The 9,723-nt window shown below is 40.1% G+C and overlaps 1 non-coding gene across 1 annotated transcript; it reads left to right on the plus strand.

Annotated features, from left to right (window-relative positions):
• The first annotated feature begins 5,264 nt into the window (after positions 1-5,264).
• LOC136540976 (small nucleolar RNA R71) lies at positions 5,265-5,370 on the plus strand. Its single transcript, XR_010780093.1, has one exon. It is a non-coding gene; the product is annotated as a small nucleolar RNA R71 (small nucleolar RNA).
• Positions 5,371-9,723: the final 4,353 nt, after the last annotated feature.

Here is a 9,723-nt window from a genome sequence, read left to right on the forward strand (position 1 = left end):
AGAATTGGAAAGCAGGTGCTGTTCTTCCTCGGCCAGGCCTCCTAATCGGAGATTCAATCGCCCCTTTGGCCTATCATTTAGGTACTTGGGCCGGCCTATGAGTTGTGCGTTTGTCTGCTTAGGCTGAACCTTTGTCGGGAGGTCGGTCTGCGAGGGACCCCGGGTTTATGAACTCGACAATTACAAAGCAGCTATTCATCATCTCCAAATAAGTTTATCATCATTTATTAGAGCAGAGTTTCTTTTAAGATAAATTTCAAGGCACTCCTCTCTACATTCTATGATCACAGATTTGACATGTAAAACAAAACATGAATGCAAAGAGAGGGTTTAATATTTTTCATACCTAAGCAGGTAGAGATGTCTCCGTTAAGCTTGTCTTTTGCATAGGTTGAAATGTCTTCTGACAGCTCTTTGATTCTTTCTTTATTGACTAACTACTACTAGAATGCATAAATGACTAAATGAACAAACTTATATCACACCCGATTTTAAGGACAAAATCGAATGTAGAAATCCTATGTATGCCCAAGAATCAGTCACACATAAGATGACAAATTACATTGTATCAAGCTCAGACTTTATTATATATCGAATGATAATCCATACACTGGAACAAATAAATTATCAAAGTAGTGGAAACTCAAATCTAATCTTCATGTGAGGCCTCTAAGCGCCACAAGGATGGATGACTAGTGAACCACAAGTCTAGTAATCCTTAGGACAGTTATCATAACCGCCATAATCTGTTACCTATCCAGGATTTTTGTTAAAATAATGAAAATAAACAAGCATAAGTACATCTCATACTTAACAAATATAACATGGGGTTCATGAGGCTCAAAAAGGCTGAGACACGGGTTTACAGCGTTAAGCATTTTAATGAGTCAAATTTTAGCATTAGTAGCAACAAGTTTTGCAATGCCCCAATTAATCATATGAAACTGATAACATGAATAATGAGATAGCATTTAAAAACATCGTCGATCATTTGTTATTATTCCACAAGGAGTTCAAGCCACACGTGTCTATGAGCATGGCTGTTATAACAGTTTTTAACACTCTACATAGGTTATACATCTTTACCCATGGGCCAAGATTTACCCTTTTGCTTGAGGTAGCTAATCTCTTGACCCACTACCAAGGAAGGTTGGTAGGGTTCACTATGAAGTCTTTCAAAGGTTCGTCTAACAAGTTAGGGCCGCTAGGTTTTCATGGCAAGCAGGTGTAGGAGCCCCCTTTGGAATGTCACAATTCCTTCTCGGCTATACTCATAAGAACAAAGGCTGTCCTATACCCATCTCGTCACAGTCCTTTTGTGCCCTTTTGGGTAACCACTAACAAGCTAGAAAATGTCCTCATACTTGACTAAAGCCAGAGCCATATAGCACTCATGGTTGTATTGTAAGTCCTAGGTGATCACTTACAAATAAGTCCTTAGGGAGGACAAGAGCATCTGGTATAAAGCCAAATGCTCTCAACCTTTAATTCACGCTGCTAAAAGGCATCTTTTATTTTTCATTACATATTCCATTAATCAAGTTATAGTTCATGATTATAATTAATTGAGCACTAGCATCAGCTACCCATATGCAAATTTTCCCAAGGTGATAAGGAATCAGGGTATCAATTAGCTAGGATAAAACTCTACGGGTATCAAGGTAGACACATGCATATGATTAATGTTACTAGGGTGAATAGGACAACAAGGATGATCCCATGCTATACTTGCCTTGCTTAAAGTTTCCCTACTGATCCTGGTCATCAAAGTATTTCTCCTGATCACCGTAGTATTACTCACCGTCTATACTCGATTATATATCAACATACAAGCATCCATAGGCTAGGCAATCATGCATGAAGCAAGCAAGAATTACAATTAGAACATTACACCAACAGTGGAAAAAGATGTTGAAAAACTTATAGAACTAATCTACACATTTCTACAAACACATAGACGCGAATAGCATTCTAATCGAAGCTATGGTGGAAAAGAAACTACTACCGAAAATTTATTTATTAAACCACATTATTCAAGTTAGGATTAAACCATGAAATTCCAGAGCTATTGACATTGTAAACATTGTTACTAACGCGTAGATTATATTGTTATGAATCTAACGTAACTTGAATGGATCAAAACGGAGTTTAAACCGAGAAGATATGAGGTTTCTAAGGGCTAGATGGCAAAACCGTAAATACTACGAACTATATACGAAATAAAATAAATAAAAATCAGATTTTAAAATCGGCGTAGGGACCACAGCCATCAATCAGTTCAAACACGGGGGTTCTTTTGCAAAACTTGAACGGCTAACCGGTATTGACTCCATGCGAGCCGTTATTCTGGGATTGGATGGCTCAGATTAGATGGTAGAGAGGGAGGGGATTTCAGCCTGCCAGAACAGGAGACGGCTGCCATTGGAGGCGTGGCGAGTTCGCCGGCGAACACAGAGATGGACCTACATGCCATGATTTGTCTCAGTAAAAACACGGGCTAAAAGAGGAGATGAAGGCGAGCTCACCATGGGGATTCTGGCGGTCGGAGGCGGCTTCGACGATGGCGTACGGCTCAGCGAGCGGACGACAACTCCGACGAGGTCGGTGAGAGGCCAAAAGGCCACGGATCGATTGCAAGATGTATCTGAGGAGCTTTGGCATGTCCTTGAAAGGCCAATGGTGGGATTGGTGAGGCGAGAGGTGGCCTATAGTGGGAGTTTGAGAGTTTGGAGGTGTGCTCGTCAATGGTGGTGGTGGTTGGTGGCGCTAGCACTGCAGGGCAAGATATGGATCGAGGAGCGACTAGGTGGATGCGGGCTATGTGCGTGACGCCTCCGTCCATTGAAGTGAGTAGAGGAGGGTGTGGAGGGAGAGAAGAGGCCGGGTCTCGAGCTTGTCATGTCGGCCATGGCGGTCATGACTTGGTGCTCATGCAAGAGAGTGACTCGCGGGCGGGGAAAGGGTCGTGGGCGGCTACGGGGTGTGCGGGGCCTGGTATACATGGATGGGTCCACGCGGTGGCTTGGTCTGCGTGGCGGCTTGGTCCTTGCAGACGAGCGACGGCGATGGCGTTGTCCATTTTGTTCAGACGAAGGTAGGAGATGAAGTCCCATTCGGCTGTCGTGTGGGGTCTACTTGCCAGCAGCTGAGAGAGAAGGGGAGGCAGGGCCCTACTGCAGTGATAGCGGGAGGATGCGGCGCGGGCTGTGACTACTGCTAGTTGCTGGGCTATGCCCCATGTGAGGAGGGAGAGAGGAGGCCGATCTAGGCCTGAGGGCAGGCTGGGCCACTGCGCCGAGAGGGGGAGATGGCCACCAGGCCAAAAGGAGTGAGGGGGAGGATGAAATCCTTTTCTTTTCTTAAACAAATTTTCAAATGCATTTTCAAAAGAATTTTAAATCCTTTTGAGTTTTGCTCAAAACCAGACAATACAAGAACAAAAATGCAACAACATGAATGCATGAACATGTTAATAACCTTATGATTTATTTTAATTTGGCAAAAATTATTATTCTCCTAAATTTGTATGCACGCATAAAAGCATAATTAAATTAATTTAGGCTAATTCAAAAGATGAAATTTTTAGGGAGTTACAACCTATTACTACTAGATAACTTATTCATTAATATTTATTTATTAAATATGTTTTTATAGTTTATTTTATTTAAATGCAAACCCTATCATGCATAGCTACTACAGAACTTTATTATTAACATAGAGTAGCTAAATGCAACTAACTAATTATTCAATGCAAAGCAAATTTATTGGAAATTGAAATATGAGATGCAAATACTTAAAATATGGTAAATATGCAAGGGATAGAAAACTTACCTTTTTGATGGGCTCAAGGTCATTCTTCCTTGAGTGGGGGTGTTTCCTCTTGTTCCACCTCGGAGGCCTTGTCGAGATCAGGGGATGACGAATTTGAGGACAGATCTTTCTTTTTACGCCATCTCTTTCTGTTCTTCTTCTTGACAGGCTTCTCTGGTTCTTCAATTAGATTTGGTTTCTTCATCATGATTCTCTTTGGATGCTTCTTCTTTTCCTGTTTTTATCAAAGAGGGATTGTCTAGAGGCAAAAGTAAATATTTCTTTCTAGCAAAGTGGAATTGGATTTGCCCAGAAGCCACATATATGCAAGAATTTACGGTATTAAGGAAAGGACGACCAAGGATTAATGTTGTATCCTTGTCATTGCCCATGTCTAAGATCATAAAATCTACATGGGCAAAAGTGTCTCTCACTTTAACTAATAAATCAGTGGCTACTCCCTCGAGATAATAGGTAGATTGATCAGCTAGCTGTAAGTAAACTAAGGTTGGAGCTAAGGTAGTGTAAAACAATCTATCATGAGTTTTCTTAGACATAATGTTAACACTAGACCCTAGATCACAAATGGCATTATGAAAAGTGTGGGGTCCTATGGAGCAAGTAATGACGGGGTTCCTAGGGTCACCTTTCTTAATAGGAAACCCCAACCATTTTTAGAAAAAAGTCATACCTTGCCATGACACGGTTGGCTGTCTCCATGGTTCCTTCAGGTTTGCCAGGAATTCTATCTTTTTTTATAGGATGGTATGGCAACAACTATTTGGGCTAATTGGGTTTCTATCTTCTTATTGAAACTAAGTTGATTGTCTAAGGCAGAAGAAAACTCATCCAATTTAGCATTTATATTTTCCAACATCTTGTCATGAGCATGCAACTTCTTATTAATGCTATCAGTCATTCTACCATTGCTATAAACAAGATCTTTAAGGAAAGCATAACTATTATTACCTTGATTATTCACACGTTGAGAAGAGTAATAATTGTTACCCCCTTGATTGTTGGAGCGCTGATTCCATCCTTGATGTTGTTGTGGATGAAACCCGTTGTCGGTGTTGATGAAGTTAAGATCCTCTGGGGTCTCAGGATAGGAATTTCCTGAATGTCCAACATCTCCACAGACTTCACAAGTAATGTGGGAATCCATGGCTTTGAGTGTCTCTTGGGCACTTATTTTCTCATAATGTTCTACTCACTTCGCGAGTATATCCATCTTAGCTGAAAGCATGTTAATTTATTTAATTGAATGCATACCTCGTTTATGGGGTTGGAGTCGATCGTCGCTCCATCCTAGGTTGGAGACCATCTTCTCGATCAGTGTCTTGGCATCTGCAACACTTAGCGAAAAGAATGCTCTACCAGCACCAGCATCTAAATGGCTCCTATCTAACAAAACTAATCCATGGTAGAAGTTCTGGATCAAAAGCCAGTCTTCCATGCCATGGTGTGGGCATGTAGAGACATACTCTTGCATCTGTTCCCAAGCTTCAGGAATCGACTCATCTGCTAGTTGTTGAAAACTAGAGATCTTATTGTGAAGATCATTAGTCCTTCCCATAGGGAAAAACTTGACTAGGAAAGTGTTGGAATACTTGTCCTAGGTATCTACAGCGTTGGGGTTAGAGTAAAACCATTGCTTACCTTTCCTAACAAAGAGAAGGGGAACGACGAAGACGTATAGCCTCTTTGGTCACCCCCTTTATGGTGAATGTGCTACAAATCTCCAAAAAGTATTGGAGGTGAGCATTTGCATCCTCATGGGCTTTCCCACAAAATGGACTACCTTGAACCATCATAATTAACGCTGATTTAAGCTCAAAGTTAGCATCCCCATTGATAACATTGGGTCTAGTGGCTACATTAGTAGCCGAGGGTGTAGAAAAATCACGAATGGACTTATCGGCCATGGTTGTGTTGGGTAGTGATAGGATATGAGTAGAAAAGGATAAACTACTTAGGATAACAAAAAGCCTAGTTAGCAAAGCTAACACAAAAAAAATTCGATGCTAGTTGCCTTCCCTGGCAACGGCGCCAGAAATGCTTGTTGATACTTCTTAACGACTAGTGGAGGAATTCCACAAGCGCACAGAACTAACACGTAGCACTTCGCTCAGTGAGTATCGAGTGTCAAATTTATATTTTCCCACAGGAAGGCAGAAGGCTAAATTTATATTTTTACATTAGGATTGCTAAAGGTAATCCTAAGTGTATCCTAGGTAGGTGAATGATAATGGTAGGTTGAGTGTGAACTACCTAAACCAACTACTAAACAAGCTACACTAGAGATAGCTAGGTGGGAGAGCGAGCGGTATATCTTTTAGTAACAAGGGGTAAACTAATGACTAGGAGAAATATGCTAGTGCTTTAGGGCACAACCCACCTTCCAACTAGGAGAGTTAAATAGATAAGGTCTGCCATGAGCCCTACGATTTAATAACTAGACCTAATGTGGTGGAATACAGAGGATGGACAAGGTTGTCACCACTTGCCAACTACCATAATCTATCCGAAGGCCTAGCCATATCCACAGGTAATCTATAGCCTAAGCATCTCGCTTAATCTATAGGCTTACTACTTCAATCCGAGCTCCCATGAAATGAGATCAAAACACCCTAACCAGACGGTGGAACCGATACTAACGAACGACTACTAACTAAAAGATAACCTATGCTACTAATGCCAAGCAATAAGCACCAAAGCTCACTAATGATGAACAATAATGAATAAGTACTTAAGCAAAGCAAAGCAAAGCAATAATACTGAATAAAGTACTGAATATAAAGTACTGAATAAAGTAAATGCTAAATGATAGAATTACAAAAAGAGCTATACCAGACCCAGAAGACTCTTTCAGACTCCGAGAGAAGCTCTGCTCTTGCTCTACTTCCACTACTAGACTACTACTCTAAAGCTAAGCTAATCTAGAAAGCTTGGAGAAACTTGGAGAGCTTGGAATTGAATGGGTGTTGGTACTTTCTAGCATCATTACTAGAATGACACTAAGAAGTACTTTGGTATTTTATTGTGACTCAGAATTAATGCAATTATATAAATGAAGAGTTGTGTAAGCACATAGATAATATACCATTGTAGCACTTCACCTGGGAGTATTCCAGGTGTCATTATTTATATTTTTACCATAGGGAAGGATGAGAAAAAGGAAATATATTGATAACTTATACTTATGATGGAGAAATAAACCGTAACCAATCTTCTACTCACAACTAGGGTAAGTCAAGGGATAAATGTAATATGAATGTTAAATGATAATTGATAATTGAACACTTAGAGTACTCCTTTGGATGACATTAGCATGGCTAAGTAGATACAATAGAGAAATAATTTCTAAGTCATTCTTAATTACAAGTCAAAGCATACTATAATTAGTGCAATTACACTTAATAATCATGGCTAAGATCAACTTCATATCTACACATAAGGGATATTACTAAGGAAGATCAAGAACAGAGCCTGACTTCTTCCACAACTAGATCCTACTTGTCCTATATTCGGGGAGTGGACTACAAAGGACTCAACAAGAGTGTCACACTTGTGATCTACCACATGGCAAAGGATTCAACAAGAGTGTCACAGGTAAACAACGTATAAGCACCACACTTACACAATGTCGACCACTCACCCCGTGTACATTAGAGTGAGCGCTATATGAACTTATGCTTGAACATAAAGATAATCTAGCTAGACTCAGCATATAATCAAAGTAAACGATGAACATGATAACTAGGAACTTGAATAATATTAAGAATAATGTCATAACAAATGTAGCAAACATATGGAATATGAAAGATACAAGAGAGGATACAAAAGACTATACCAAGCCACGCTCTTGACAAGATTAGGAATCCAAGCGAAGCTTGCCTCCCCCTAGATCTAACTTAACTAGCTATGCCCTAAATATTTGTGGAGCTCTAAGGTTCTTCTCTTGACAATGATAGATGATTATGGAGGAGATATTCTGCCAGGGGGGTAGGGGCTGATATATATAGGGGGAACCATCAATCCTGAGCCATCGGATCAAACTGACGAAAAGCAATAGAATAGATCTAATCTATTAGGCGGTGGAGAACCGACATAGTGAAGGGGGACTGACATGTGGGCCCAGGGGGCCAGCTGACCTGCGGGTGGGCCTATTGTTGGCATTTCTTAGCGCAATGTCCAAGTAAGGAGATGGAATCCATTCCTAGCAACAGCACTAGAAATGCTTGTTGGTACTTCTTAGTTCCATCACTAAGATTAGCAATGCCGACAAGGAACACCAACATGATAGTTCTTAACGATTATAGACATTATCCGCAAGCGCACAGATATATCATTGTAGCATTTCACCCGAAAGTATTCAGGGTATCATTATTTATATTTTCCCAAACAAAGGCATGGTGTAAAGAGTCTAGCATGGATATGAACAAGATTACATGCTTGCATAGCGAACCAAAGTTTATGATAGGGGTAAACAAGGTATTTTTAAGGATAGTGGACACACACTTGGGCCAACCTCAAGGATAAAAGAGAAACAAAGAATAAAAGAATATTCCTAAGTGGAGCAGGCTTGTTCTAATATAGCCGTGCATAGAACAGTTGATGATCATACAAATTACATGGTTAGAGCTAGAACTAAGTGTAAGATGGATGGAAGATCTCCGAGCACTGGTCTGCCAGCAAGCGCGAGAGACTTTAAGACTCCTACACAATACTCGAACGTGGAGGATTACAAGGGACGGACATGACTGTCACCACCTGCTGCCTACCCCTCAACCGTGGAGTACCATCATATCAGAAGGTTCCTATGCACCTAGGCACCATGCCCGTATACAAAGAAACTACCCACATCCCCCCAGGACTCCAACCCTACAGATCGACAAGCATAGGGCATGGGCAAACCCAAAGGAATGATGAACCACCACCTCAACTTAGCTCTACATCTAATCATACAAGTCATATGAATGATTAAGCATAAAGTTCTACATGTTAAGCTCATAACATACAAACTATGTGCTAGTTCATATGTGTTGGTATTTATTAACTTGTCACTTGTTTAGTAGCCACCTATTATAAACCTATATCTCCTAACATTACTTGACAAGGTTGTTATCCCTAGTGATGATGACAGAGATGCTTGTAGGTACTACATAGCATTACTACAAGCATAATACTAAGTAGTTCTTTATTAATTTATGTGACTAGGAAGAATATATAAATATATGAATGAAAAGAATTTGCAAGCGCATAGATAATTATACCATTGTAGCACTTCACCCAGGAGTATTCCAGGTATCGTTATTTATATTTTTACCTCAGGGAAGGTCTAGCATGGACATGTATTGATAACTTATACTATTGATAGAGAAGTAAACCATAACCAATATTCTACTCATAACAGGGGTAAGTCATAGGATAGGCTATATATATATGATAAGTATTGATCATCAATAATGATAAATCACTCAGAGTGATTCTTTCTATGGCATTAGCATATTTAGGTAGAATATTAGAGGAATAATTCCTAAGTCATTCATAATTACAAGTCAAAGCATACATTGATTAGTGCAATTACACCTAGTAGTCATGGCTAAGGTTATCTTTATATCAAGACATAAGGGATATTACTAAGGAAGATTAAGAATAGAGCTTGTTCTTCCTTCGTAATCGGACCCTACATGCACCTATATTCGGGGAGTGAACTACAAAGGACTCAATGGGAGTGTCACATCCGTGATCTACCACATGACCCAGAATATAGGATGTATCTGCAGGTAAACAACGTATAAGCACCACACTTACACAATGTCAACCACCCACCCCGTGTACATAAGAGTGAGCGCTATACGAACTTATGCATAAACATAATGATAAAGTAGCTATACTAAGTATATAATC

Source organism: Miscanthus floridulus, chromosome 2 (assembly GCF_019320115.1).
Source record: "Miscanthus floridulus cultivar M001 chromosome 2, ASM1932011v1, whole genome shotgun sequence".
NCBI classification, from domain to species: Eukaryota; Viridiplantae; Streptophyta; class Magnoliopsida; order Poales; family Poaceae; genus Miscanthus; species Miscanthus floridulus.